The 27,423-nt window shown below is 48.8% G+C and overlaps 1 protein-coding gene across 1 annotated transcript in view; it reads left to right on the forward strand.

The window, feature by feature from the left end:
- SKAP1 (src kinase associated phosphoprotein 1) overlaps positions 1 to 27,423 on the forward strand; it is a 227,651-nt gene that overhangs the window by 143,205 nt on the left and 57,023 nt on the right. The gene's annotated exons all lie outside the window — the stretch shown is intronic.

Raw genomic sequence — 27,423 nt, forward strand, 5'->3', positions numbered from 1 at the left:
GGCAGTGACCACAAGTAAATGGGGGTCCAGGAGTGGGACAGGACTCAGATTGTGGTACACTCACAACAGGGAGGTGTGGTCCCTGTCCAGCAAAGTATTTAAGTGCTGTGAAATCACTGGCACTTCCACACCTGCCTCAGTGATTTTCTGAAACAAGGTCTGAGTTTCCTGGACTTAGAACTTGAGTGCCAGGTTCCTTCCACTCAGGCTCACTTCTGCTGCTTTTCAGCCCAAAGGGAGTTGGGGGAGAGAAATGTGCCTCCCATGCCAAAAAAAAAAAACAAAAAAACTAGCTGTGTAATGGAATCAGCTTTAAACTGTCGTATTTCAGGCATAACACCATAATAAAAGTAACAGGCTAATGATTTTTTTCACTCCAGATATTAGAGACCCAGATATTGATTGGTTGTTTCCCTTGTCGTTCTAACCTCTGATGGAACTGCATTTTTTGACAGCGAGTGCAATAAAATGTACAGTTTCCAATTTGAGAGACCTATAAATGTCATCTCTACATGCGCAGTTACAAATTCCTCCTGCTGTTCCCTTTCTTTCCCCTCTGCACTGAGAGGACGTTCTGAGATTAGAGCAGTGGGGTACAGAATGTTTCTTCTCCGAGAAGAAAGTTCACAAGAACTAAAAATTGTTCACGCCTTATTGATAGGCAGTGATGCTCCAAAATAAAATCAGCATCTCTCCTTAGGGGCTGCAGAGTGTGTTCTTGATAGTGGGTATTTTAGAAAAAACTAAATTATGAAATTACTAGAAGATTTACCCTTGGGTCCTTCAGACTGGGGGTCTGGGGGTGCAGGAGTTAGAGTAGGGGCTTGGAGATGAGGGGATCAACGTAGGGAGCTGAGGTGTGGGAGGCAGGAGGCAGGGCAAGAGCTGTTGGGGGCTCAGGGTGGCTGATGGCAGCTCTGTGAGGCTGGCCTGGTACTGTTGGGAAACATGCTTGCTTGCTGACCCCTGTGGTCATTCTGTAGTATAACTGTCTCTGCTATCAGACCCATCCCTTTCCATTTGATGAGAAACAGTCGCATTCCAGGCACATCCCATTGTCCTGACATGAGCAACTGCTGACCTTGCTTTAAATCATGAGAAGAGGAAGCTGTGTAGCAAATGTGGTGATCCTAGCTTGTACTGTTTAGGAGGAGTTCTTGAACAAACATATTTACAGACAGACAGACAGACAGACAGACAGATATAGAGTAAGTTACTTATTGAGTAGGGCCCAGATAAGAGCAGTATAAATACATATGGGGCCAAATGATCAAGTGTCCACTGCCCACCACAAGGGACCAAACCTTGCCAAGAACTCAGGTCATAGCAGCTCCTGTTGTAACACCAACATACAATATTAAGTTCTGCAAATCTGAGCCTCTTGCTCTAGAGCTTCACTGGGCTCTCGGCTCTCTTGAAATCTGATTGTGATGGAGCCTGCTGAGAATTTGAGCTCTTTGGAAGATCTGGACCCAGTTGTGACCGCTAAGCTCTGTGAATAAAGTTAGGAAGAGTTCTTCCACAAAGAGCATGCCATTGAAATAGCAATGTGTTGGTCATCACAGCAGAGTTTGGTCGTCTTCACTCCGTGCCTAGGGGCTGTGAAAATTTGCACTCCCCCTGTGGTGTAATTAAGCCAAGCTAAGCCCCAGTGTAGATCCTGCTAGGGTCAAGGGAAGACCCTGCGTATGCTTACAAAGTTTGCAGATGATTGCAAGCACTTTGGAGGACAGGATTAGAATTCTAAATGATGAGTTGGAGAAATGGTCTGAAATAAATAGGTTGAAATTTAATAAGGTCTGAACCTCTAATAACTTTTCTGTCTCATCCAGAATCAATGTCTGCCCTTGAACATTGTAGCTTTATGACCTGATTGATTGATGAGCAGGGTCTGTCTTTTTGCTTTATGCTTTGTACAGCACCTGGCACACCGAGGCCATGTCCACACTAGCCAAAAACTTCGAAATGGCCATGCAAATGGCCATTTCGAAGTTTACTAATGAAGCGCTGAAATACATATTCAGTGCCTCATTAGCATGGGGGCGGCTGCCGCACTTCAAAATTGACGTGGCTCGTCCAGACAGGGATCCTTTTCGAAAGGACCCCGGCTACTTCGAAGTCCCCTTATTCCTATGAGCAGATGGGAATAAGGGGACTTGGGGGTAGCCTGGGTCCTTTCGAAAAGGAGCCCCGTCTGGACGAGCCGTGTGGCGGCAAGCCGCATCAATTTCTAAGTACCACGGCCGCCTGCATGCTAATGAGGTGCTGAATATGTATTTCAGTGCTTCATTAGTAAACTTCGATATGGCCATTTCGAAGTTTTTGGCTAGTGTAGACGTAACCCTAGTGTGCTAGTAACCCATCAAGGAAATAAATAGCAATACCCATTTGAAAACTAGCTTGAGACCACCAAACTCATTGCACTTGTGACTAAAGAGAGGTGCAGGCCCAGCTTGTGGAAGGAAGGCAAGATGCTATGTTAACCCAATGAGCCTCTTGTAAAAATTGATAATCTATTTTATATAAATCTCTTCCTCGACAAAGACCTGACACCACCAGCTATAGCCGCCAGGTGCACAGTGACATAGCAGCCACAAAACCAGGGCTGTGCCTCTCCATGAGTTCAAGCTCTGACCTCCCCTTAGGTGTAACTCACTCTTTTTGTTTGTTCCCAATAACTCTCCAGTCACTCAGCACTTGGCCCGTTTTTCTCAAACCTCAGATTACGGTATCATAATCGGGTCCAGTGCCCTTATTGGTCTTGCAGGTGGCTGGAGCAGTTAAGCCCAGTGTTTCAATTTGATGAGTGACATTTCAAGGGTCTCAGTGTCTCTCCCTTTTTGTCTAAGCCTTCCAGCCCTGTCTATACTGGGACTGGAACCGCAGATATCAGTTCTGGGTCTCTTAGCTCCCATTGGGCAGGCTTGATGTTCAAGTCCTGGTGTATGCTGTGTTCAGAACTCATTATGAAAGTGGTACTGTGTCACAGCCAACATTCCCTCTCATCTTTTCCATCCACATGCAAAATAAATGTTATGTGCACCAAGGCACATGTGGATGTGCACCACCAGTAGAAAATAATGCTGGCAGTTGTAGGAGCTCTGTTCATCAGCTGGGTGGCATTTGAACCTCTGCTGAGTAGCTGCCCAAGTGCATAGCTTACAGAGGACATGGATCACATCCCCAACAATGGGTGTTGCAGGGGTTTGGTGTGGTCGTTTTCCAAGGCCCAAGCTATTATTAGCCAACTATAATGCAGGTGAATATGAAATTCATAAGCAGGAGAGATGCTGGGAGATTCTTCTGAAGTTATGGAAGTTGCCTAAGTATAAACCGCAAGTTCTGAAATCCTGAACAAGCCTGGATTTAAAGACAGGGGCCCACGATGATTCTCTTCTGATTAACTGCTTCTTATAATAAACTCCTGATCTATAGCGTCCTGAATTTATTGCTGCTGGTGGATGACGGAAAGCTAAGAAGAAGAAGCAACTTGTTTTTGAGCATACATTCTTTATGCTGCCCTGTCACTTCCTTATATTTCCAGAGGTGGGATACACCAAATGTGATCAATATTTTATTTTAGCTCCTTTTTGCCAATAATTTTTTAAAATCAGAGAAATGTGTCTCTTCCCCCTGCTCTCCGCACTCTTTGGATAAGTAATTGGGAGGGGAGCCAGGCTGCATTCAGCACTTTTTGGGAAACTGCAGAGGAAAAGGCTGAGGTCAGGGAAAGAAGTGGGCCCAGAGAAGGAAAACAAGGCCTCTGCTCTGCTTTGTTGGCCTGGTTGCAAAGGGAGATGAAAGTGGGAGAGTAGATGAGTGTTGACTCAGGTGTCTCATAAGAACACCCATCCCTGGCCAGACCTAATGCATTTATTCTGCACATGAATGGAAGAGATTAGAGGGAACATTGGTGAGACCAAAGGTCCATCTAGCCCAGTGCCAGCTGTTCTAGAAGGAGTGAGCAGAACAGGGAATCAAGCAATCCAGCCCCTGTCCCAAAGGTGGAAATAAGCTCACTCGCCCTGATGCAGCACACCAGGAAGAGAGTGGTGGGGCTCTGAATGCTGCCAGCGCCCTGGGCCATGCAGCCACAGCGTACCCAGTCTCCAGCTCTGGTGCTCAGGTGTGTGGGCCAGCACAGAGGCTACACTCCTAACCCCAAGCCCCCTCCCCATCCACAGCCTCCTGTCCAAAATCCCCTGCCCTGACCCCTGCAGCCCCCTGCCCTGGGCCCCCCATGCCCTCCAGCCCCCTGCCCTGAGCTCACCCAAATCCACCCCAACCCTGTGTTCCCCCGCATCAGGCCTATTGACAGGGAGGGGCAAAGGGGGCAGTTGTCCAGGGGCCCAGGAGCTCCAGCTGCCACCAAAGCAGCTACTTCAGCTGCAACAGTGGCTGGAGCTCCAGGCCCCTTTGAATTGTCAGTAGCACCATTCTGCACACCTGCGGAAGTGCACAGCTGGAACTGCCCTTGGCCCTGTCCCTTCCGGGCACAGAACCAGGCCCCCTCCCACTTTGCTCTGGGGCCTGCAGTAGCTGTCAGCCCTGCTGCCCCCTGCACTTCATCCCACACATAAATTTCTTACAGGTACGGTCTTGTAGCAACCCTTCCCCACCTCCGCTCTCCTGCTCTGACCGTCTGCTGAGGGTGGAATGGGAAAGTACTAGTAAGAAATGTGTTACTTTCACACCTGCCTGTCCCCATTCCTAGCTTCCTAGGAAGGTGCTGCTGTTGCGTCTTGGTCACATGTAGTCTAATGGGTGGTGCATCCACCTGGGAATCAGGGGATAAGCCCCACTTTGCTGTGTAACCTCAGGTGAGTCATTTCCCTCAGGGGAAGTCTGCACTGAAAGATCTGCTGTTGGCCCCAGTTAGCTGAGCAGGGTGCAGCCTGCAGAGCTATAAAATTGCAGGGGGGATGTTCAGGCTATGTCTGGAGCTGGGGGCTTTGTGACCTTTTCCCCTTTGTGGGATCTGAGGACCCAGGGTGGCCACAAACGTCCACATCAGTTTTTGCACTGTAAGCCCCCCTCAGCTGATACAAGCTCTGAGATTTGATGCGATTGGGTTTGTTATCTGTCTAAACGTACACAGCCCTGATTGTGGGTGTTGGCGGGCAGGGGCTGTACAAGCTGTAGTAGAAGAGTCGTTACTTTAAAAAGAAAAAGAGAAAAGTGCCTTTCATGTTAAAAGAAATCTTCATGGTTGTCTTCAAGCTAGAGCTCACTGGAGCTCAGACCAAACTTGCATATAGCAAGCTCCCCAGAACGGAATTTCTCCAAATGGTTTAAGACAGCCCACCCACCACAACCCTTCTTAGCAATGCTGGGAACACCAGCTGCGTCCCAAAGGTGGGGACCCAACATGCTTTGGGGCCTTGGCTTTCCGGGGTAAAATCACCCTCTGAAGCCAGCATAGCCAGCAACGTCCATGTGGCTGGTGTTCAGAGGGAGAGAGGCTGGTGCTGGGGAAGGGAGGTGAGAGGCAGGCAGTGACTGGTTTGGGGAGAAGAGGGCAGAGCATGAGAGGGCAGCTGTCTGTGTTTCTGAGATTGTACCACATGAAACTGACTTGAATGACCTCCTTGGGAGCATGGAGCTGTTGGCAGACAGATCTAAGGAGGCAAGCTGAGGGGGCATGGATAGCTGGGTACTGATTGTGGTGCATTTGCTGGGGCTCTTAGTTCCCACCCCTGTGCACTCCTGGCAGGGGCGTGGGCCCAGGTATGGATACACTCCCATGCATGCTTGGAAGGGGGATTGTATGAAAGCGAGTTTCCCTGACCCCACTGCCCATTTGATACATTTCTGGCAAAGCAGGATAGGGCCTAAAATGAAAAGCAGGGCAGGGAGCCAGGCGAGGTGTGGCTCAGCGCCGTGGATGTTAAATCCTGAGCTTACGCTGCTTCCCTGTGGCCAGACTTCGGAATTGCACCTTCTCTCTGCAGAACAAAAAAGCAGTCCAGTAGCACTTTAAAGACTAACAAAATAATTTATTAGGTGATTTTGTTAAGTCTTTCGGGTGCTACTGGACTGCTTTTTTGTTTTGATAGTATATAGACTAACACGGCTATCTTTCTGTTACTTCCCTCTGCAGGTCTGTCTGCCAGGGTCAAGCTGGCTTGTTTGTAGAACACAGGCATTCCTTCCTGGGCTGGACTAGGTGGCATGATGAGTGCCCACGGCTGTGAGCAGGCAGAGCCCCAGTCTCAAAGCCATTTGCCCCATCAGCCTGGTGTCCCTCCTCCCCTGTGTTCAGCAGAAAGAGGCACTTCACTCCATCCATCCAGCTGTTGACCTTTGCCAGACCCTTTATACGTCACAGTCAGATTTCCCCCATTCCTGGTGACCGTAAATATGCCAGAGAAGCCCATAGAAGTGCTTGATTTTATTCCTATGTGTTTTTAAAGACCTGGAACGCAACCCTGGTGTCAGAATGGGAATTCTTGAGATATTTATGGCCCTGTTTGTTGATTTGGTCTCTTTCATCCTAATTTAACTCAAGTGCAGCTTGAAAACAAACGTGGAGTTTTCTCCTGGGATTGTATTAATGCATGACAGCACATCCCTCCACTCCCCCCAGAATGGTGCCTATCTCCCTCCAGATCATCAAAAGTCCCAATGAACTCTCACTTGACCTATGCTATCTCTGCAGACTGTCTGCTACAATGCATGCACTATTTTCTCTTGACTCCCCCCGTCTCTTATATATGGTTCTTCCCCACAGGTTTCCCTGAGTGGAGACCTGTCAGGCCGGCATCAGGAGAGAGGCACAGCCTGCTGGCTCCTGCAGCCAGGGTTCCCTCTTATTTTTTAACATCCATGGGCAGAATAAATGTTATGCACACTGTGGCAGGTGTGGAAGTGCACCACAGATAGAAACACCTGCTGCTGGCTGTGGGCGCTCGGCTAATCAGCTGGGCAGCACCTGAATCTCTCTCGGATGGCTGCCCAAGTGCTCAGCTTACAGGGAACAGTTCCTGCGCACTGGGGAAGAGGGAGTGTTCAGGACAGTGGGCAAGAGGAGATGATTGTCCATTCCCTGTAACGCCACATACCCCAGGAGCATTTGGGAAAGGGGGTTAGAAATAAATTATTCCTTCTTTGGCATGTCTTGTTAAAGAAATGTGATCAGCAGGGGATAGGTGAAGGGGACATGTTCCAAAGCCTGTTAGGGTAAGGATGATCTTTGTGTTTTGTGTTTGTACCACCCCTAGCGCTGGGGTCATCATCCGTGTCTGGTGGAAGGAGTGGGAAATGGGTTCTGTAGAGGCATGCTCCACCCAGGATCTGAGGGTGGGCACCAGAGGAATACAGCTGTGAGCAGGGATACTTTCTGGATGGGAAGGCTGTGAAGCTGGCATCACTGGGTATGTCCAATGGGCAGCCTGCAAGCAGGGGTCAGTTGAGGTCCAGACAGAGTGCATTGAACCTGCTGAGCATGGTGCAAGTCAGTGGCCTTTAAGAGTGAGCAAATCAGTGACCCACCATCGCCCTCCTCCTCCACTCACTGGTTGGGAGCAGCGGGTGAAAGCTGAAGGTTGAAGAGTCCAGAATCGTCAGCCCCCAGTGCTCGGCCAGTGATGGGAAAGGAAAATATTTGGATAAGCTGTGATATGGAGCTGCTGCTATTTACAAATCTTGATCCCCCCAGCCGGCACATCAAAAGCTTTTCTTTTCCACAGTGCGCTTGGCACTCCTGGCTCTGTTTTCAGGCTGTCAGGGGCACTATTTGACGTTCCTCTTCTGTTTGTTTACATTAATTAAAGCTATCAGCTCCATCATTGTGATTTTTCTCTCCCCACCTTCCATCTCCTGGAAGAAGTGGGGGCGGGAGGGCAAAAGGGGCACACACCCGCTGCAGGTGTTAGGCTGCTCTTGTTGAACTGGCGATAAAACACACGTTTGTTCTGCAAGGGGTGCAGACAGAGAGACACTTTCCTGGTTAAGAGTCCTCCTCCCCTCCCACTCCCTGCCCAAAGTGACGAATGACATTCTTATCTGGAACAAGTAAAGTGGTGGGCAAGCTTCATCCCCCTTGACATTTGGGGTACCGCAGACTGCATGGCTAGCAATGCATCTTTGCCTGATTGGCAGCTGGATCTTTTTGCCAGAACAATGGGCAGTGAAACAGCAAACTTTCTCTGTGCTGGCCACGATTCTCAGTTGCCTTGCACTTCTGGGTAGTCATTAGCAGCAGTGCAAAACGGCTGTGGAATGCTAGCATTTCACACTTGCTTTGCACTAGTGTAAATAAAAAGGAAAGGTACAGGACAGTAGAGAAGGAGGTCCACATACTTGTCATCAGTAGGCTTCAGAGTCAACACTGAACCATGCTAGCTCATGGTTCCAACAAACTAGAGTCCGTCATGCAACATTGTGTCAGGGTCTTTTTTGGAAAATTTTCTGTTTGTCTTTTACAGGGAAGCTGAAAAATTGAGTTGGACAGAGAAATGTTGGGGCAGTTATAATTATAATACCTAGTGCCCTCTGTGCCTCACTTTCCCCATCTGTGCAATGGGGATAAAGACCCAGCCCTCCTTTGTAGACATTTCGCCATCTACTGATGAAAATTGTGTTGTTTTTTTTTTTTTTATTTGTTTCCAAGATGGAGCCTCCTTTGGGTGCTGCTGAACCCAGCTCTGACTTTCAGTCCTCGGTTCAGTTGTGTAAAAAGCCATAATTCCTATTGTCGGAGTGACAGCCATGCTGAACCCAGCCCTGACTTTGCCCTGGGTTGGGCTTCAGAGTGGATGGGAGTTCTCTGCTGATGCAGGACAAATTTAAGGTGTTGCTGAGCTGAGGTTAGAGATGATATGCGCCACACTGACCAGGCCTGTTCATGGAAAGACTCGAGGCAGCATGTTCTAATTGATTTAGCATGGCATGGGAATGTCTGCCAGTGACTTCCTGTTTGTGGAAAGTCACTTGAATTCTCTTCTGTGAGCGCCAGGCCTTCACGTGGCCATCTGTGAAACAGACATCACAAGATCTGCTCCCCTTGCCAAAAAATGGTGAGCTAGAAGCAGGGCTTGGAAGCTGTGACCAAAGATTCCCCAAGCTTCCTGAGAGAGCTGGTCACTTCAATTCTCTTTTTAAAAATGAACGCCTTTGAAATTCCATCCAGCATCCCGTGTGTGAGGATTACAATAAAGCCCTCCTTTCAGTCGGCCCCATCGCTATTGTTTCCTAGCAAAACCCTCAGGCTGACACTTGTTCATTTTTTCCTGTGCCACTTTTCCAGAATTTGGTTAGAAAGGACTGGGGATGGCTCAAAATTCCAGACATTCCCAGCAGGAATCCTAAGCCCCAGTGATTCGAAGAGGAAACAGCCTCTTTTTCTTTTTAAGGGGGTAATTGGCACTTCATTTATCTGGGTGGTTTGTTATGACTCTGAGCTAACAGATAACCGCACTTAGCAAACTCTCACTCTTCACTAATGGAAGATGCTTTAATCTAATAGCCATGTATCATCCTACATGGGGCCTTTGAGGGGCCTCCTCCCACCCTGCATGCAATATTCTTCCTTCTCTGGAATGAGTCCTGGTTTATGGGGAGATTTCCTGCCTTCCTGACTCCCGCATGGCTTTTTGCCAGGCCCCGGAAGAATTGGAGAGTGCAACTGATGAAGGAGGTTTGAGCGGGTGATTCAAGGGAAGGGGATCTGCTAGGGTAGGTGTTGTAATGAGGAGATAGCTGGGAGCAGCTTAGGCTACAAAGACAGGCAAGGTGCAAAATAAAAGTGATGCTAGCAGAGGTGGGCAAGTAGCTGTGTCTTTGCTGACGTGTCCCGGGGGTAGTGCTGGCAAATTCCCAGCCTGATGCAGTTAGCTCTGCCATAGGGCAGCTTGCTGGAAAAATTCAAGTGGATGCCTTTTGTTTATTTCATCCTTGAAGTCTTGTTCCTCTATGAGACCTTTCTGTAGGTATACAGGCACCAACATGTAACTGCCCACAAGCAAGCTTGAACCCAGAATCTCTGGAGCTTAGTGCAGGAGCTGCTACAGTTTGAGCTAAAAGCCACCTAGTTCTCGGCTAAGGCTGTAGAGGACATTCCTGCTTTCTCTCTGTAAATGGTCTAGTACGTGAGACAAAGATGCACACCACCATACCCCGCCAGGTGCATGGGCTGCAAATGCACTGACTAGTTCCATCTCTTAGCCACAGCACAGCTAGGCTTCTAATGCCTGGGGTGATCTCCTTTCATTTCTGAGCTGCTCTGCTGTGTTTTGGGTCCTGCTGCTCTCTGGAATGGTTGCTCCTGCCCTACAGGTACTCCACAATGAGGCTCTGCCTCTTAACTTGTATGTTTTGCATCACCTGACCTTTGTGCCTTGAGGATCTTGTCACTGTTCCTGTGTCTCAGGGCTCACTCCTCTGCTGGGACAGAAACCTCCTGAGATATTCCATTTCTTGGGTTCCCAACCACAGAAGCCCTGGGCTTGGCATGGAAACTTCTTTGTCCTGGTCACTGCAGTGCTGCTAATGACCTCTGAAGACGTGCATGCCACCTTTGCTGCACCTTCTCCCAAAGTTGGACAAGAAGCAATGAAACTCAGCTGACTTGCGTGAGTCACACATGTGCATGCTGCAGTCCCAGAGTCTGAGTGCTTCTCAAGTAGTCGTAGTTGAGCTGTCTTTCATCTCACTCCCGAAGTGGCGAAGCCACAGCAGACCACAGGCCATACAAGACCACCTTGTGCTCAGGCATAAGTAATCAAGTGATTAGCTCTGCTGCAGGCTACACTGATTCCTTGCTCCAGTAGGCAAACCAGCTAGATTAGAGTGGGCACGTCTCCATGAGCTGCAGAGCGGCTGCCAAACTTCCTCCAGAAGTGAGAAGAGTTTCCCCTGAAAATTTAGAGCATTCCTCTCAAGGGTGGCTCCTTGACGATGTTCTGTGATGTAGCAGAGAGGGTGCAGCAAAGTCTTATGAGTAAGGGAAGAGAAGAACTCTGTTCATCCAACAAATGCAATATGGCAGCAGCCTCTGCTTCCCCATGCTGGTTACTACTAATTTTTAACTTCAGTCAGACTGTTGCACCAAGAAGATTGTGGGGCCACAAGCTTTTTGTTCCTGTGTACCTGCTTCAATGAGGAGTGTAATTTTTTCCCCCATACAGCAGTACAGCTGCCAGTGTGGATGCAGTTATACCAGTGTGAATAGGGCCCTACCAAATTCACGGCCATGAAAAAAGCACCACGGACATGAAATCTGGTTGTTCATGTTCCTTTACCCTTTTGCTGTATGAATTTCATGGGTGAGACCAATGTTTCTCAGACTGGGGGGGTCTGACTCAAAAGGGAGTTGCAGGAGAGGTTTCAATGTAGTTTCGGGGATTGCAGTGTTGCTACCCATACTTCTGCGCTGCCGTCAGAGCTGGGCAGAGCTGGCTGCTGGCTGGGTGCCCAGCTCTGAAAGCAGCACCCTCCCCAGCAGCAACAGCTTAGAAGTGAAGTTGGCAATATCATACCATGCCTTCCTTTTCTCTGCCCAACTGCTGGCAGCTCTACCTTTAGAACTGGGATCACAACCAGCAACTGCTGGTCTCCAGCTGCAGCTCTCAAGGCACCACAGAAGGTTAGCAGTACTGCAATCTGCTCTTACAATCAGCTTGCAACCTCCACCCCACAACTCCCTTGTGGATCTGAACCAATGTTCCCTCGAGTCTTTTCCATTCATGTGTGGATTTTCTTCATTTGTGTGCAGAATAAATTTTTATGTGCGCCCAGGCACATTTGAATATACACCACCACTACAAACAAAACAACCTAGTGGTGGGAGCTCTGCTAATCAGATGGGCAGCATTGGAACCTCTCCTGAGCAGCTGCACAAGAAGCATGCAGCTTATGCTGAACACTTGTCTGGACCTCAACAATTACAGCACCATGAAATTCCATATTTGAACAGTGAAATCATGAAGTTGATGACTTTAAAAACCCTATGACTGTGAAATTGACCAAAATGGACCATGAATTTGATAGGGCTCTAAGTACAAAGGTATATTAGGTAACCTATTTCTGAACAGGATGGTAAATAAGCTACACCTGTCTACAGCACCTTTACTCCAATGTAACTATCCATGCAAGAGAGGCTGTAGTACATTAACTATACAGGGGTTGTTACAAAGCAGCACAACTTTTGTACGTAAAGAACAGCATTCCCTCTAAGCTCTTTGTTTGTGTGGTGGGCCACTCAGGAGAAATGTCCATGCCACCCAGCTGATTAGCAGAGTGCCCACAGCTAGGCTTGTGTTTCTATTGATGGTGCACATTTGCACGTATCTTGATGCACATAAAAATTTATTCTGCCCAGGGCTGGAAATGATTAGAGAAAACGTTCATAAAGGAGGCCTAACTTTAGCAGAGTTGCTCCTGGTTTGCCCTCAGGGCCAAGTGTGTCTAGATGAACAGCTCTCGTTCTGTTTATGTAGGAGCTTTTTAACATGGATGCAAATTTGCTGAGAGTCGAAGCCCTTGGTGGCGCATCAGTATAAAACAAGGGAATTGAGGCCAAAGTGATTGCAATGTAGATATGCCCCTGGGTCTAGCTAGCACAGATAACAGCAGTGAAGCCATGGTAGCAAGTCCATACAGTCCCACCCAGGACCACAGATAGCTCAGTCTGCTGTGGCTTTATTGCTGCTGTTCTTGGAGCTGGTGAAATCAAAGCTAGCTCCATTATGCCCACACTTGGTGCGGTCACACTGCTGAGTCGAGTGTAGCTGTGTCCTGAGGGCTTGCGTACACCTGAAATGCTACAGTTGCAAATCTGTGTAGTCACCCCTACACTGACAGGAGGGGTTCTCCTGCTGGAGGAGGTGGTCCACTTCCCTAAGAGGTGGTAGCTAGCAAGAATTCTTCTGTCAACCTCAGGGTTACATCAGCTGATTGATTCTGGTCAATGGGGTGTGAATTTTTCACACCTCTGAGCAGCCATAGCTGAGTAAACCTCACTTTTGAGCATAGACCTCATCTAAGCTTTGTGATCTGCTCTTCTATTACTAGTCTGCAGGACAGCCGCCCACCATGGGTCTGTGTCCTTCCAGTCTGGCCGTTCCATTGCGTGACTGCGGAGTTCTTTGTTCTCAGTGAAGTTTCCTACACAGAACCTTTCCACTGAGGTGACCTGACCTGCTTTGGAAAATGAAAGAACTCAGCAGCTAAGCTGTAAAAGCAATTAGGTCTAATTACCCTGCAAAAATTCTTTCCAAAGAAGGATGCTGGGTCTGAACAATGAAATAATGATCTCACTTAGTACTTCCACTGGGCTTCCTGTTTGCAAAGCCCTGTACAAACATCTGCTAATTAACCCTGATAGCACTGCTTACCCCTCCTTGCCCCCACCCCCACACCTACCTCTGCAGAGAATGGTAGGGACATGGTGCCCATTTTACAGATGGGGAATGAGATGTGTAAGATTCAGTCGAGTTCCACTGGGAGTCAGCTGATTCGACTCCCCAGGGTTCACTTGGTCAACATGTCACATGATCGCTTGTGTGCCATCTTCCATGCAAACCCCTGTGCACTTTCCCTGGGCCTGGGTCCCATTGGCAACACTTCCCAGATCCTGAGAGATTTCAGAGCCCATTGTGAGGTGGAATGGCCCCTCATTGACCTGGAGGGGGAAGAACCGTGGCCTGAATCTGACCAGGCTAGAAGGCCTAACTCCCACTGATTTCCCGCTCCCTCTGGTGGGCCCATTCTGCAGGCTGCTTACAGAGGATCCCATTGATTGGTTGGTAAATTGTTGGTGCTCCTGGTCTGCCTCTAGACTGAGAAGGGAATATCCGCAAAGCCCCTTGCAGTGGATTTACTCTCAGGACTGTTGGCAGTCCATGGCTGACAGTGATGGCGATGGTGTCCCAGTTCTCATCTGTGGCTACCTGGAGGGTAGGGGATGTCTGTATGCCTGGTGCTCAGGCATCTTTGTGATGCCTGCGGCCTGGAGATAATTTTGTTCCACCTGCTCAAATCCACTGACTGCTGATCTTATCTGAGACCACTGGTGAGTCCAGTTCTGAGCCATCTACTCCAGTTCTTTGGGCTCGATGCCAGCCCACCCACAGCTGCTCTTCAAATGATCTTTGACGCTCTTATACAGAGACCAGAGGTGACTGGGGAGAGGGCTGCCGAGGGGGCACTGGCCTCATGCTCCACCCCCGCCTGAGGAATGACCAGACAATGCCCCCACCATCCCAAGCTCCACCCCCGCCTCTCCCACACCCCACTCTGGCTCTGCCCCTGCCCACAACTTCCAGTGAGTGCAGAGGTGGTCTAACCCCTGCCCCAGAGCAGCGTAGCCCTAGAACAAGGCGTCTCTAGCTCATGCTGCTCTTGGGCTGGGCCACTCCAGGGGAGAGATGGGTCTGCCCCCATACCCACTGGAAGCTGTGGGGCATGGCTGGAGAGCAGTGTGGGCAGGGGCCACCTTTCTGTGCTTTCCCCAGCACAGGGCTGATGGTTAGTACGGAGGGCAGGACATGTTACCCCTTGTGCATGCCTCACACATCACTCCAAACAGAGATCCTTTTTTCTTTGCCCTGATTCAGTTCCCCACACAAGATCTGTCGTGAGAGATGATGGTCTTCCATGCTGATGACATGACCAGTCCACCTAAGTTGTGCTCACAAGAACATTTCCTCCATACCACTTGTATTTGCTCTTTTAAGGACCGTAATGCTGGTCACGTCATCCTGCCAGCAAATGCTCATTATCTGAGTGAAGGGATTGTGTGTGTGACATTGTCCAAGCCATTTAATGCGACGTCTATAAAGAGTCCATGTCTCAGATCCATACAGGAGAGAGGTTAGAACCACTGTGTGGTAGATCTTCAATTTGGTGGTAAGACAACTGTGGTGTTGGTTAAGAACGTTAGTCTGAAGTCAGCCAAGGGTCTCTCGAGTGTCTTGGTCTCAGCAGTGAGTCTTCAGAGATCAAAGAGGGAGCCATTGAATCAGCAGCGGATGTCTATCGCCTGATCCAACTGCCTTGTGCCATGGCCGAGGACACAAAGAGCAAATGGAACCAGGCTGGCACAAGTACATGGCTCTGCTCTGTTGGAGATTTCTGTCAGGTCAGAAAAGCCAGCACTGTCAGGTGGTCATGAGCATATGCTTTCAAGCTATGCAGAGCCCATCTCTAGGTCTGACAAGAGCTTTCTGAAACCCAAAAGCTGTCTTTCACCAACAGAGATTGGTTCAATAAAAGGCATTGTCTTTCTCCCTGGTCTCAGTAATACTTTGGAGATCAGAATCAAGCCTCTGGCGGCCACACATTGAGTAAGGACTTGCAGGACTGGCATGCAACCCTGTACCACTGGCTTTCTCCCAAAGAGTCTGTTACTCAACCTGAAACCTCACCACAAACAAGTGCCAGAGCCAGGATCAGAACTTGCTGGGGGCAGGAGGGGAGGGATTCTTAACTCCTACAGATGTTCTTGTTTCTAAAGGCTGTGTTGTCCCCCGTAAACCACAAGAAAGTATTTTAAACTGCTCCGGTGGGATTGTTTGTTTAATTCAGGAGCAAGCAGTTGGATCTTGTTTGCTGTCTTCTGATCCATTGCAGGCTTCCAACCCAGTAGGAGAGAAAGATTCAGCAGGAAATATAATCAAGCCTCTTAACTCAGTGGTGTGGTGTGAAAAGTGCGGCCGGCACAGAGTCCTGCAGCACAAAGCGTGGCTGAGAGGGAGCTCGTCCTACATTAATTGTTTGGTTTTTAGTTCTGTGCCTTTCTCCAACAAGGTGGAAGCTGTTGATTTGACTTATTTCTCTAGTTCATTCTATACACAAATTGAGGTGCTGGGGGATATTTATTCTTTATGCGCAACACAGCTCTTTGGTTACAGGAGAGAACCAGAGTAACAGTCAAAACCCTTGGGGAAATCATTTTATATTTCCAACCTTCTCACATGGGTTCTTGACACTAGGGGCTGCAGAAGGGAAACACTGATTTATGCTGTCAGTCATTAAACAATGTGGAAGTGAGGTCAGGCGCGGGCATTCTTCATCTCTTCTCTGGTGCTCAGAGATCCCTTGGGCAAGGTGGAATCAAGGCATTTCAAATGGTAGAGGTCATGAGAGTGACACCGTACGAGGTAAAAGAGTGTAGCCTCCTGCCTTCTCCTGTAGGGTTGACACCTATATATCTTCATATTGCCATTGTTTCCGCTTGAAAAATTGCATGTCGTTTGTTTCACTTTTTCCTACCCTCCTTTGTCTTTAAATCCTCTTGATTTTTCTGCCATGATCTATGGGAATTGTTTGTGGCAAGGCTGACAACTATGTGCTACAGAATTTTTTGTAGCAATGATGGGCTAAGCCATGAGATGGGGTTTAGCCAACAGATGGCTGGTCTCTCATGGCCTGGTGGAGACCCTGTAAATTAAAATCACATCAGCCCATTGGGACTTTCCTGCGTTGATCTGTAGTCACCGGTTTTCCCAACAGCAGAGTGCAAGGTGCTCAGGCTTGGCGTTAAGTCCAGTACTGGTCTGTGGGAGGACAGAACACAAGGGGAGGGGAAGAGGGAACCAGAAACCAGTGAAGTTTGTCAGTCCCCAAAACCCATGTTTCTGCATGGCTGTGACTTCGGCACCTATCAAGATAGTGATGTCTGGTATCCTCTCCCTCTTGCCTTTCCACTTGTTGACATACCTCCACTGTCTTCCCAACTCCAGGTTCTTAGCTGTCTTCCCTTTCAGTACAAACTTAGGGGAAGATGGAGGGACAAGGGCTTGTGCAACACAATGCTAGATTATGGCAATTAGAATCCTGTTACAGTTCCACGCCCATGTGACTAGTACCTCATGAGCATAGTAGGTTCTTATCCAATGGGACCTACTGATTGGGAAGGTGGTTAAGAATAAGGTCTAGAGATGGCCTCAAGCCATGAAGTTAAGACCTGGATCTGAGTCCTACAAAAGCCTGGGACTGTTCGGATCCACCAAAGCTGCAAGATTCCAGGGTGAAATTCCAGGGGACACGCGTCTCCATGGAGGAACCCCACGGTTGAATTTGCTGCGATTAGGGATGAAGATTAGCCCCAAATCAAGCACCTTTGAGTACATTGCAAGAAACATCTGTGTAGTCCATCCTGTTGAGTCAGCAATTAGCAACCTGGGCTTTTGATTGGACCACAAGTGGCCCCCTTCATCTCAGTGGACCGCAAGATTGTTGTAACCAAGATAGTCTCCTGGGATAGAGTCGTTTTGCTAACTGCACTGGCGTACCTGCAATTTGCGGTGTGAGCTGATGGAACCGTAGCAGTGCTTTGATTGGCTACAGAGGAAGTACATGGCTCCCACAATAAATGTTGTGTGTAGTCAGTGTGCATTTCTCTTCCTGTGTCCTTGCTGTATGTGCATGTCACTTTAGTAATACTGGTGGGAAAAAAAAACTAGGCAGACAGAAACTAATGGAATCCAGCAACCCTGCACATGGGCAGCAGCAAACAAAATGTCTCGCGGGCCATGTGTAAAACCCTGATGGACTGCAGGTTGCCCACCATTGGGTTAGACACAAATGGGTGTTTAAGGGAACTAGAGAGCAGCTGAGAAATATTCCTCTGGACAGGAAGAGCTGCTGTTGCTCAGCCACGCTCTGCATTGGCAACCCTTAGCGTGCTCATTCAGGAAACAGAGGACTGGCGCTTGGTCACTTAGAGCTGAATGGGCTATTTCTAGTTCACAGACAGGGTACAAAGATACTGCAGGTCTGTGTCTGGTCTCCATAGCTGAGCTGGTCATGGTTGGCACCAATGGAAATGAGGAGAAATAGTTCCAAAAAGTCCCAGAGCAGACATGGGGTAGTGTGTCTGGGAGTCTAGGTGCACCATCAGGGCTCATCGTTTGTTCTGTTTGTCCAACACCACACACCCTGGGAGTCCTATAACAGGGCTGCCATGTGCTCCCGCCATACATATAAATAATAACAACATATGTGGGATGTGCAGGCTGTATTGAGGAGCCCTATCCTTGATCAGAGTTGCAGCCCAGATGCTGGTAGACATGAGCCCAGTTCAGTTTTACCTGTGCGCAGTGCTCCAATAACAAACTCCTGTGTATGTCTGATGATTAACGGGCCAGACCCTAAACTCCCATTGAAGCCAATGAATGTTTTTAACTGGGCAAAGACCTCAGGCTTTGATCAATAATCAATAACATGGTTATTATTCCAGGTTTTTCCTTGGAGAGAGGGTTCTATACAAGCTCCTCTCTGCTCCTTTGAGATGCGTGAGGGGAAAAAAATGAGTAAGGCCTCAGCTTTCAGGCTCAGGTTTCCAATGTGGTGGTGGAACATCAGTGAGAAGCAAATATTTGGCTAAGTACACCCTACAGCGAGCTGGTGTCCGGTATGACTGCACAGCTTGCCCATATGTTGTTACTTACACCTCAGTTCTTTTGAGTAATGAGGTAGAGGGCCCAGGCGAGAGCTGGCTTTTGTCAAGCCTCTATTTCAGTGGCGTTTAAATAAACCCATCCAGCGGCGCGTCTCGTGAACTTTCTCCTTCCATCCGTCTGCGCCGAACTGCTCGCTCCACGAAATGGATGAGGCCTTCATGTCTTCCTCAGTCCCCGGAAAATGAGCCAGTCCAGTTAACAAGAAATGGTGGCCGGTTGGAACACACATGACTGGTCTGGTGAAGACAAAAAGAAAGTTGAACATGATGAAGTTCCTGCTTCTGTGTCCCTGTGCACGGACAGGAAAGGACGGCTGGTTTATAACTGTTTATTGGAGTTAATGGTAATAAATTCCTCACTTGTGAGGCATTAACGTTAATGTTTTCATTCGGCGATGATTTAGGTTTTCCCTTTTCACGTTGTAAATCATGGTGTCCCAGGAGCACAGCAGGTCGAGTGCCTTACATAATGTTATGTTTGGGAGAGAGAAGTAACAGGCCAGTGAGAGAGCTCTTGCTGTACTGGATAGAAACAAAAGACTAGTTTTTAAAAAGGAGTCCTCCCAAATGCCTGGGACGGATGGACAGACAAACAAGTACACTGGAGCAGAAATGTGCACATCTCGGTTGTGGCGCTGGAGCAAAGGCCTAGTTTCCATAGCAACTTCCCAAATGTACTTGATGCTGAAGGGCTCCCTCCTGCTTCCTTCTTTGCTGAGTGTGAGCCCTTAGCTAATGAGCTGTGCAAATAGATATTGAGATTTAGTGTTTTTTATTTTGCAATTATAGACTTAGTGATTTGGATGAAAACTTTGGGGCCAAAGGTGCTACCTCTTTTCTGAATTCTAGTTTTTGCTTTGTGGCAAAGTTGGTTTAACTTCAGATTTGCTGTGAAATTTTCCAGGTAGAATAAAAGACACTAAAAATCTCCATACCTGCCCCAGTCCGCTACTAGTCCCATATGAAACCATAGAAGTCTGTCTGTCCTGTCTTGTTTTGTTGTCAGTCCACAATCATAGACTTCTTAGGAAAACCTATGATAACGAGCTAGCTCTCTAGAGAGCGGTCTGTCTCTGTCCATCTTTCTGATCTACTTCTGTTATGCCAATAACTATGTGACATCTATGAGAGTTCCATTAGGACAGTCTTCCTTTCTTCAGTAGATTTGTAACATCCCAGGATGACTGCATTTAGTCCTTTAGGTCAAGAGATGTTGGAGGAACACAGAAAAATTTCATAAGCCACTCAGCCTTACATCCAGTCTACTGTGTTGACTGGTTAAATGCTTTAAAAGAAGATGTATAAAACTCGCACTGTGGTCACGTCTTCTGTCATGCATCCCGGTGGACCTTTCTTCTTGACTTATCTCTGACTGTGAATGCAAACGTTAGATGACTTGTTTGTATTCAGACAAGCATTGCAGTTTGGGATACCGTGCAACATGTTCGGCTTTTGTAATGGAAGAGAACGGATATTTCACTGGATAACTTCCTCCATGTGATTTGCTGGCCATGAATACAAACTGCACCTTGGTTATTGGCCAACTATCAATCCTGGTAGCTAACCTATGGTAGATGACTACACTTTGAACTTGGCTTAATAGCCTCTTAACAAAAATTCTCATTGATGCCCCTCACCTCTGCTCTCCACTGCCTTCACTTCATCTACTTTCTTACTTACCTCCTAAAAGAATGCGATAGAGGAAGTCTGGCACAAGATCCATTTCAGATGATGCACACTGACAGTTGTTTAGTTTTCCATTTTCTGTGACACTGTCACTCATTCCATTCCTTTTTTTTATAAACAGTTCTAAATTTTCAAGGCACTGAAAAGTTAAACTAAGTTACAGAGCAGAGAGAAAGAGAGAAATATGGCTAAAAGAAAAAGAGGGGCAAGGAGTCCTGGAGGACGGAAAAAGGGAAGAGAGGAATGGGATGAGGTGCATCAGGAGAAGAGAAGAAGCGGAGGACACGAAGCAAATGTTTTGAGGAACAATGGAAGGAAAGACAGCCAGGAAAAGGTGCATGAAAGAGTTGAGCTTGGGGATGCAGAGAATACAGGCCAACGTAGTTTTCAACCAGAAAGCACACCACAAGCTTGCATGAAGTCTGCAGGGGATTTCTGGGTGCCACCAGCTTCTTCATCTTCTGGCCTTCAGATGACCTTTCATGGGACCGCTTTGCCCATGGGTCCGCCCCCCACCCACACATACATATGCTGCTTGACTCGCCAGGTGCTCCATTCTGCAGGCCACCATTGAGGATTTTATGGACCACCATCCTCCATGGGCCTGTGTTTTAGTGACATTGGGCCTCCTACAGAACTCTCTTGAGTTTGAGAGAAAGGGACATGCAGCAGCTTGAATAAGGGGAGATGACTGAGTGAGGGGTTTGATTCTGCAGTGTCACTGAGCAATGGTCTCAAATATTGCAGAGACATTAATATAAGCTGCATCTTCATTTCATCTGAGACAAGCACCTGTAGTCATGGGAGGTGCGTGAGTGCCCCTGGTGTCTCTCTTTCCCCTCCAGACAAGGCCTTCGTCTTTCAACAGAGGTTGATTGACCAAATTGTTTGGCCTCCATGCAAGACTTCCTGGGTGAAATTCTATGGCTGGGAGCGTCACACTAGATATAATGTAGTGGTCCTTTCTGGCCTTCAGCTCTGTGCTGTGGGGCTCAGGATGTATCCCTCGTTAGCTTGTGACTAGCCCACTAGGTTTCATTTTTTAACACATGCGAAAGGACTGGAGACTTTGGTTTGTTTTACTTTTTTAAATTAAGCCAAAGCTGGAAAAGAAAAACAAAAAAGCACAGTGATTTTCTTTGCAGGATAATGCAGCCCTCTGTTGCTGGCCTGTTGTGTGAGGACAGCCCTCTGCACTGATGCCTTGCTACAACTCCAGCCATGTGGTCTCTTATGTTCTTAGCTGAGACCTGGTGCTGCTGGCTGACAGTCTCCAATTCTCTTTTCTCACTGAGCAAGAACACGCCTGATGAAATAGGCTGTGACTCCTGTTGGCTCCAGTGTCCCAACTTTTTTGGCTCCACGGTGCCTCACAATGGGCTCTCCTGGGGCAACGCAGGTGTGCGGCCAGCAGGGAGGGTCATGGAGGTGCCGAGAGATGAAATCAGTGCTGTGTGGCGGGTTTGCCGGTGGGCCCTGGGGGTGAGTCGGGAGGGGGGAACCTCTCTGACTTCTCTGAACAGCTTCTATCTTCTCTGTAAAAACAGGCAGTCCTGCACCACTTTAAGACTCACACATTTATTTATTAGGTAATGAGCTTTTGTGGGTAAGACTCACTTCATCAGATTGTTAGCCACCAAACTTCATTCCCTAATAAATCAATTTGTTAGACTTTAAGGTGCTACAGGACTGCTTGTTTTTTCTGATGCTACAGACTGACATGGCGACCCCTCTGAGGCTCTTTATATGCCTGATGAGGCAGTGGGTGCTGAATGGCATGTTCTCTACCATTTCATGTCTCTCCGCAAATGTAATCTTAGGCTGTGGGTATGTTATGAGTTTTGTTGCAGGGAGGGTCTGACAGCGATATTTGTCTTGTGTGCTTCAGTCGTAACAGCATTAAGCTCTTCAGATGTTTCCAAAATTCTTTGCAAGCTGCCTAATCCTGACAACATGTGGGTATGTTGTTAAATTAAGCAGCGTAGCATTTACATTCACGTAGCATTTACAAAAGAGGGTAAGTAGGATTCCTGTTTTACTGATGGGGAAACTGAGTCACAGAACGGCAGTGTGTCTTACCCAAAGAGATGCATTATTGTTTATTAATTGTATTGCAGTCATGTGTAGGAGCCCCAGGGCTGAACTAGGTCCCACACTGCACTAGGTTCTATGCAAACAAGCACCAAGAATATGGTCCCTGGTCCAAAAAGTTTACAATCTAGCACAAGAGATAACTGGTAGATGCAGAGCAGAAGAGCACAGTGTGGATACAGCAAGACAAGTGACAGAGCTGGATTACACGTGGATGATCCTGGCTCCCAGCTCTGTGCTCAGTCCCTTAGGCCATGCTGCCTTGTTTTCTCTCCTGCCTCTGCTGCGGGTGTTTGAATGGAGCCTTTAGAGCTCCCTGGAGTCATCCTTGACCTCAAAAAAAAGACAGCATGAGTGCTGCTTGCCCATGAAGGAGCAGCACACAGAGCTGGAACAGACAGGAAAGTTGAGTAGCTTGCAGATGGTCCCTGGAGCATGCAGGCAACCCTTCTCTGTAGCCTTGCTTCTTGCAGGCTGGCGGGGCTGAGGGAGGCCCCATGCTGATAATGTACCGAAAGTAAATGAAATTAAATAAGTGAGCCAGCGCTCGCCTCTCCTGCCTCCCCTCCCTCCCCCCCCGGGTAATTCAATTCAAATGCTGGTACTGATGGGATCTCACAGGGGCTGCCTGCGTCGCCCCGCTGGGGCTGGGAATCTTAACGCCTAAATAAAAAGTTTCACTCAAGCATTTTTTATGCTCCTGCCAGCGGGATCAGTGAGCTGGCATTGGGCATGCTAATGTAATATTCATATGTGCAGGTTCCCCCTGTGTCCCAGGCAGCGCTGGCCCTTTTCATAATTATAAATGTCCCATAAAATGATATTCAGATCTGCATTAGCAAAAGAGACCTGGATTCCGATTAAAAGAAATTGCTTACCAGGCTCTTTCTTTTTAAACAAGTCAGATGTTAAAAGGAAACGCCTGTGGTGCGCCTGTTACTAAAGGTGCGGCATTAATGGCATGTAGGGCAGAGAGGTTGCGCTGGTGGCATCTGCCCCAGGGTTCTGACTAGCATTCCCTGTAAGCTGAGCGCTTGGGTTACTGCCAAGGAGAGATTCAGGTGCCACCTGTCTGATTAGCAGAGTGCCCACAGCCAGCAGCATATGCTTATGTTGGTGGTGCACATTTGCACATGCTTCAGTGCACATAACAAAATGTATTCCACCCATGGATGACAAAAATAGATGGAGCATTGTTTCTGAACAGCCCCAATCTCTGGGAAAGTGGTGGAGTCTGATGAGATCTGTTCAGCCGACCCATGTGACAATAATGAGGCACCTGCAGCAAAACCCTATGTCCCACTGTAGGAACACAGGAATTGTTACACTGGACTCCTTCCAGAGTCCTGTAATTGGCAATACCTGATGCAATCTGCTTTGGAGGAAGATGGTGAATTTCCACTGGATGCCAAATGGTTTTTGTCGGGTTATACCCTGAAGCTTGTTTCCCTCCTAGCACTCTCTTATTCATTTGCTAATATTTACTTGGATGCCATGAGGTAGTTTTGTTGTCCAAACAAATGCCCATTCCTGTGTTTGAACCCTTGGCCTCAGCAGTATCTTGCAACAGTGAGTTCCACAGGTTATTGCAAGAAAAACATTCACGTGAATCTGGTTTTCACATGCTACATTCTGTTTCACAAGGAAAGGCCAGATCTGTGCTCAGCTCCAGGTCTGCTTAATAGGGTGAAATTCATCCCCAGGACAGAGGGCCTGTGTGAGGTTTGTGCACCACTCAGGCCCTCAAACTAGAATTTAAGTGCTGATCTCTCCCCAGAAGGAGTTTCATACTAGGGTAAAGTGGCTTCAGTGGCACAATGAGGATTCTATCCCTGTTACAGATCTGCCTCTGTGCACAGCCCTGGTTCCCAGCAATAGCAAGCACAGTGTTGTGCATGTAGTGGAAATGTTTGTACAAAGTCAGACTTAGTGCATTTGGTGCTGCTCTCATGCCTGGGGTTTGCCCCCAGAGCCGGGGCTGGGGAATCATAGCAGCCCCAGAGTTTGCAAACTATAAAACACAAAAACGAAAGGCATCTGAAAAAGAGGGAACTGACACTAGGGATGGATTAGGCTGGGAGAGAGGCAGGCTAAGAAAACAGGAGCAACCCTTCTGGGCTGGGGTTCTGGGAAGTAACTCATACTTAAAAGGCTACCAAGCTCAGGCACGGGAGAGATGATTAGCAGCATTTAGCGAGTCATTTTTTTATTGTAGATCAGCACAAATTATTAAGCCACAAAGCAGGGAAGGGGGTATTCTCAGTGGCAGGCCTGGGGTTGTGGAATTCCTGAGCAGGCTGGATTGGGGGCAGGAGATACAGTCTGGTCAGTCTCACAGCACCATGCAAAGCACAGCCTCTCCTCTGAAAGTCTTGCGACCGCTGAGCGGGGTTTGGCCTGGGTGCTGGAGTCTCTGCATAAGGCTCTGTGGCCTGGGAGATGAAGGAGGTCAGAGTAAATCAGCAGTTCTCAAACTTCATTGTGCTGTGACCCCCTTCTGAGAGTGCAGAGAAAGTGGGGTGTGTGCGGATTTATTCCCTGAGTTAGGTTGCATGTATTTCCTTAATGCCCTGTAGTAACCCCAAGTGCGTGCCTCAGTTTCCCTAAGCACAGCATCAACACATAGTGGTAATGGAAGTTTCAGGTTAATAACTTCTCACACGTGAACAATGGAAGTCCCAGCTCTTTATAACCTAGGCCACCAGGTGACACCTTTCTTCCCTGGAAAACAGGACAAAGGAGGGAGCAGGAGCCTGGCTGGTTTAAATTGGAACTCGGCAGTCAAGAGGCGGTCAGTCTTGTCTGTCTGAAAAGGAACAAAGAAGGGCCCAGGCCCTGGCTCAGGGACCCCTCTGAACCCCCTCTTCCCAAAATTTATTGTATTGTCTGCTTCTGGTTTCTGTGCTGACACGTCTGTTCTACACTGTGTCCCTGTCGCCTAATAAACCTTCTGTTCTACCTGCTGAATGAGAGTCACGTCCAACTGTGGATGGGGTGCTCAGCCTGGGGACCCCACACTTTAGCCAAGTCCCGCCATCCTAGCGGGTGGACCCAAACACAAGAGCTCCTTCAGCCCAGGCAGGAGGGCTGTAACCTGAGCCCTGCTGCCCAGAACTTAAGCTGTCCCACTTCAGCCCTGAGTGATGGGGGTCTGTCTTTGGCCCCAGCCCTCAGCAAGTCTAACACCATCTCAGGTGATCCCATTAAAATGGGGTCGTGACACACTTTGAGGTCCCAGCACATGGTTTGAGAACCCCAGGTCTGGATGATGGTCGTTGTCCCCGCTGGCCGTGATCCTGCCTGATCCTGCCAGGTGGCAAAAGTGTCTCACAACTTGCTGACTCCTCCCTGCCCCTGCAGCTCTCATTGGAGGCAAGTTAGTGCTTGAGAAGAGCGTCTCTGCTCCCAGACCCTTTGTGCAGTGGGGAGGAAGGGTATCTTGAGTTGCTGGCTCAGTGAAGCTGCAAGTGGCCCTGACCCCACAGCTGTGATGTGGAGCTATCCTGGAGGCACCCCCGTGACTAGCTGCTCACAGACAGTCTGTGCCAGCCACTACCATTCTCAAGTCCTGTGCATGGAGGAGGGCTGGTATGGGAACTGATGGCTGAAAATCTACTCAATATTTCAAGGCAGGTGGGGGCTGGCAGCCAATAGAAACACAGGCAGCCTATGGTGCATGGCTGTGGGCACTCTGCTAATCAGTTGAGCGGCAGTTTAGTCTCTCCTGGGCAGCGCCCCAGCCGTCAGCTTACAGGGATGGTCTCTGCCTGCACAGCGTGGGGCCGGACCCAGGGGGACTGCAGCACAGCTTAATCCTGCTGTCACTAGGGCCAGACCCACAGCACGAGGGAGGAACTGCTGGCTTTGTTGAGCTTTGGATCAGGCCCTAAATGAGGGATGTCCCTGAAATCACCAGAGCCAATTTCCTGGTGCCCTGCCCCTCGTGCAGATACTTACACCACGGCAAAGTGGCTGTGCAAAGTGCAGGGCAGCGGACTCTTTGGCGTGAAAGCCAGCGCTCCCAAAGAGAGCTGCCTGCTTACGATGGCCATGAAGAAGGTGAAGGTGCTGTTTTGGATCCCACCAGAGAGGCTCAGGGCTGTAAATTTTGGGTGCCCCAAGGATGCACTACAGGGCTGGACACAGTGAAATGCACTTGAGACAGAAGGAGGTGGGCGTTGAAATAAAGGAGTGTGTGCCCCAGAACCTAGGTGTGGCTATTGACCCTGGTGTGCGTGGCCAGTGGTGGGAATTCTGCATCATACTAATGTGTCAGAATGAGCTGCCCTATTGTTAGTGAATCCTGCAGTTGTCACCCAGAGCTCTTCCCATTTTTCCGCTGTCAAATTCACCCTGCAGACTTGTTCTGTGTATTACCATGGCCGGAGCTGTCTTGTGCATAGGATGGTTCAGGGCAGATGCCCCAGGCCCTGTGCTTTGGGGGGATCTGCACAGCAGCCTCAGCCATCCTATGGATGGGACCCACAAGCCCAGAGTGGTCTGGGGGATTACCTGGGGAGCTGGCGCAACAGGGGTTGCCCCTCACACACACCCCACCCCTGCTGTGCTCCCACATCCATCTTCCAGCCAGCTGCACTCAGCTTCACTACTGGGCTTATTTCCCCATCCTGCTCTGTTCCCCCCGAATGATGCAGGGCTTGAGGGAGCAGACTGGGGCTAGGGTGCTCCATCTCCCTCTGCCATGGGGAAACAAAGCAACCTTGCTGGGAGATGGACAGCAGGGCAGAACAGGCTGCTGGATTGCTCCAGATGCCATCACCACAGTGAATGAGGCAGGGCTGACCCTCCCTCTGCCCCATGTCAGGCTGTCCAGCTCATCCCCTGGCTCGCATAGCTCGGGAGAAGGAGCTTAGGGGAAAGGGTAGAAGTGGAGATGGAGGGGGCAGAGCAGGGGAGATGCTTGGGGGGAAGGGGTGAACAGGGCTCACTTGGTACAGGTTGCCCTGCGCCCCACTAAGAAATTCCCTAACTGTGTTTCTGCCACTTTCTGCCCCTGTCCTGCTTCCCTCATAGCCAGTGAAATTAAAGTCTCCTAGTGGAGCTGTTGGATGGGCATCTCAGAACCTCAAAAATTTTTGGTCTGACAATATTCTTTGCAAGCCTTGTTCTCAGTGCACCTCTTACAGATAAAGGCTAATGTCCACTCTAGGCTGGACCCTTCAAGCACTAGCTGGTGTCCAGAGGGCTAGAGTATCCCATTTGGGTGTGATGCATACAGACGG

The sequence above is a fragment of the Carettochelys insculpta genome, chromosome 28 (assembly GCF_033958435.1).
Source record: "Carettochelys insculpta isolate YL-2023 chromosome 28, ASM3395843v1, whole genome shotgun sequence".
NCBI classification, from domain to species: Eukaryota; Metazoa; Chordata; order Testudines; family Carettochelyidae; genus Carettochelys; species Carettochelys insculpta.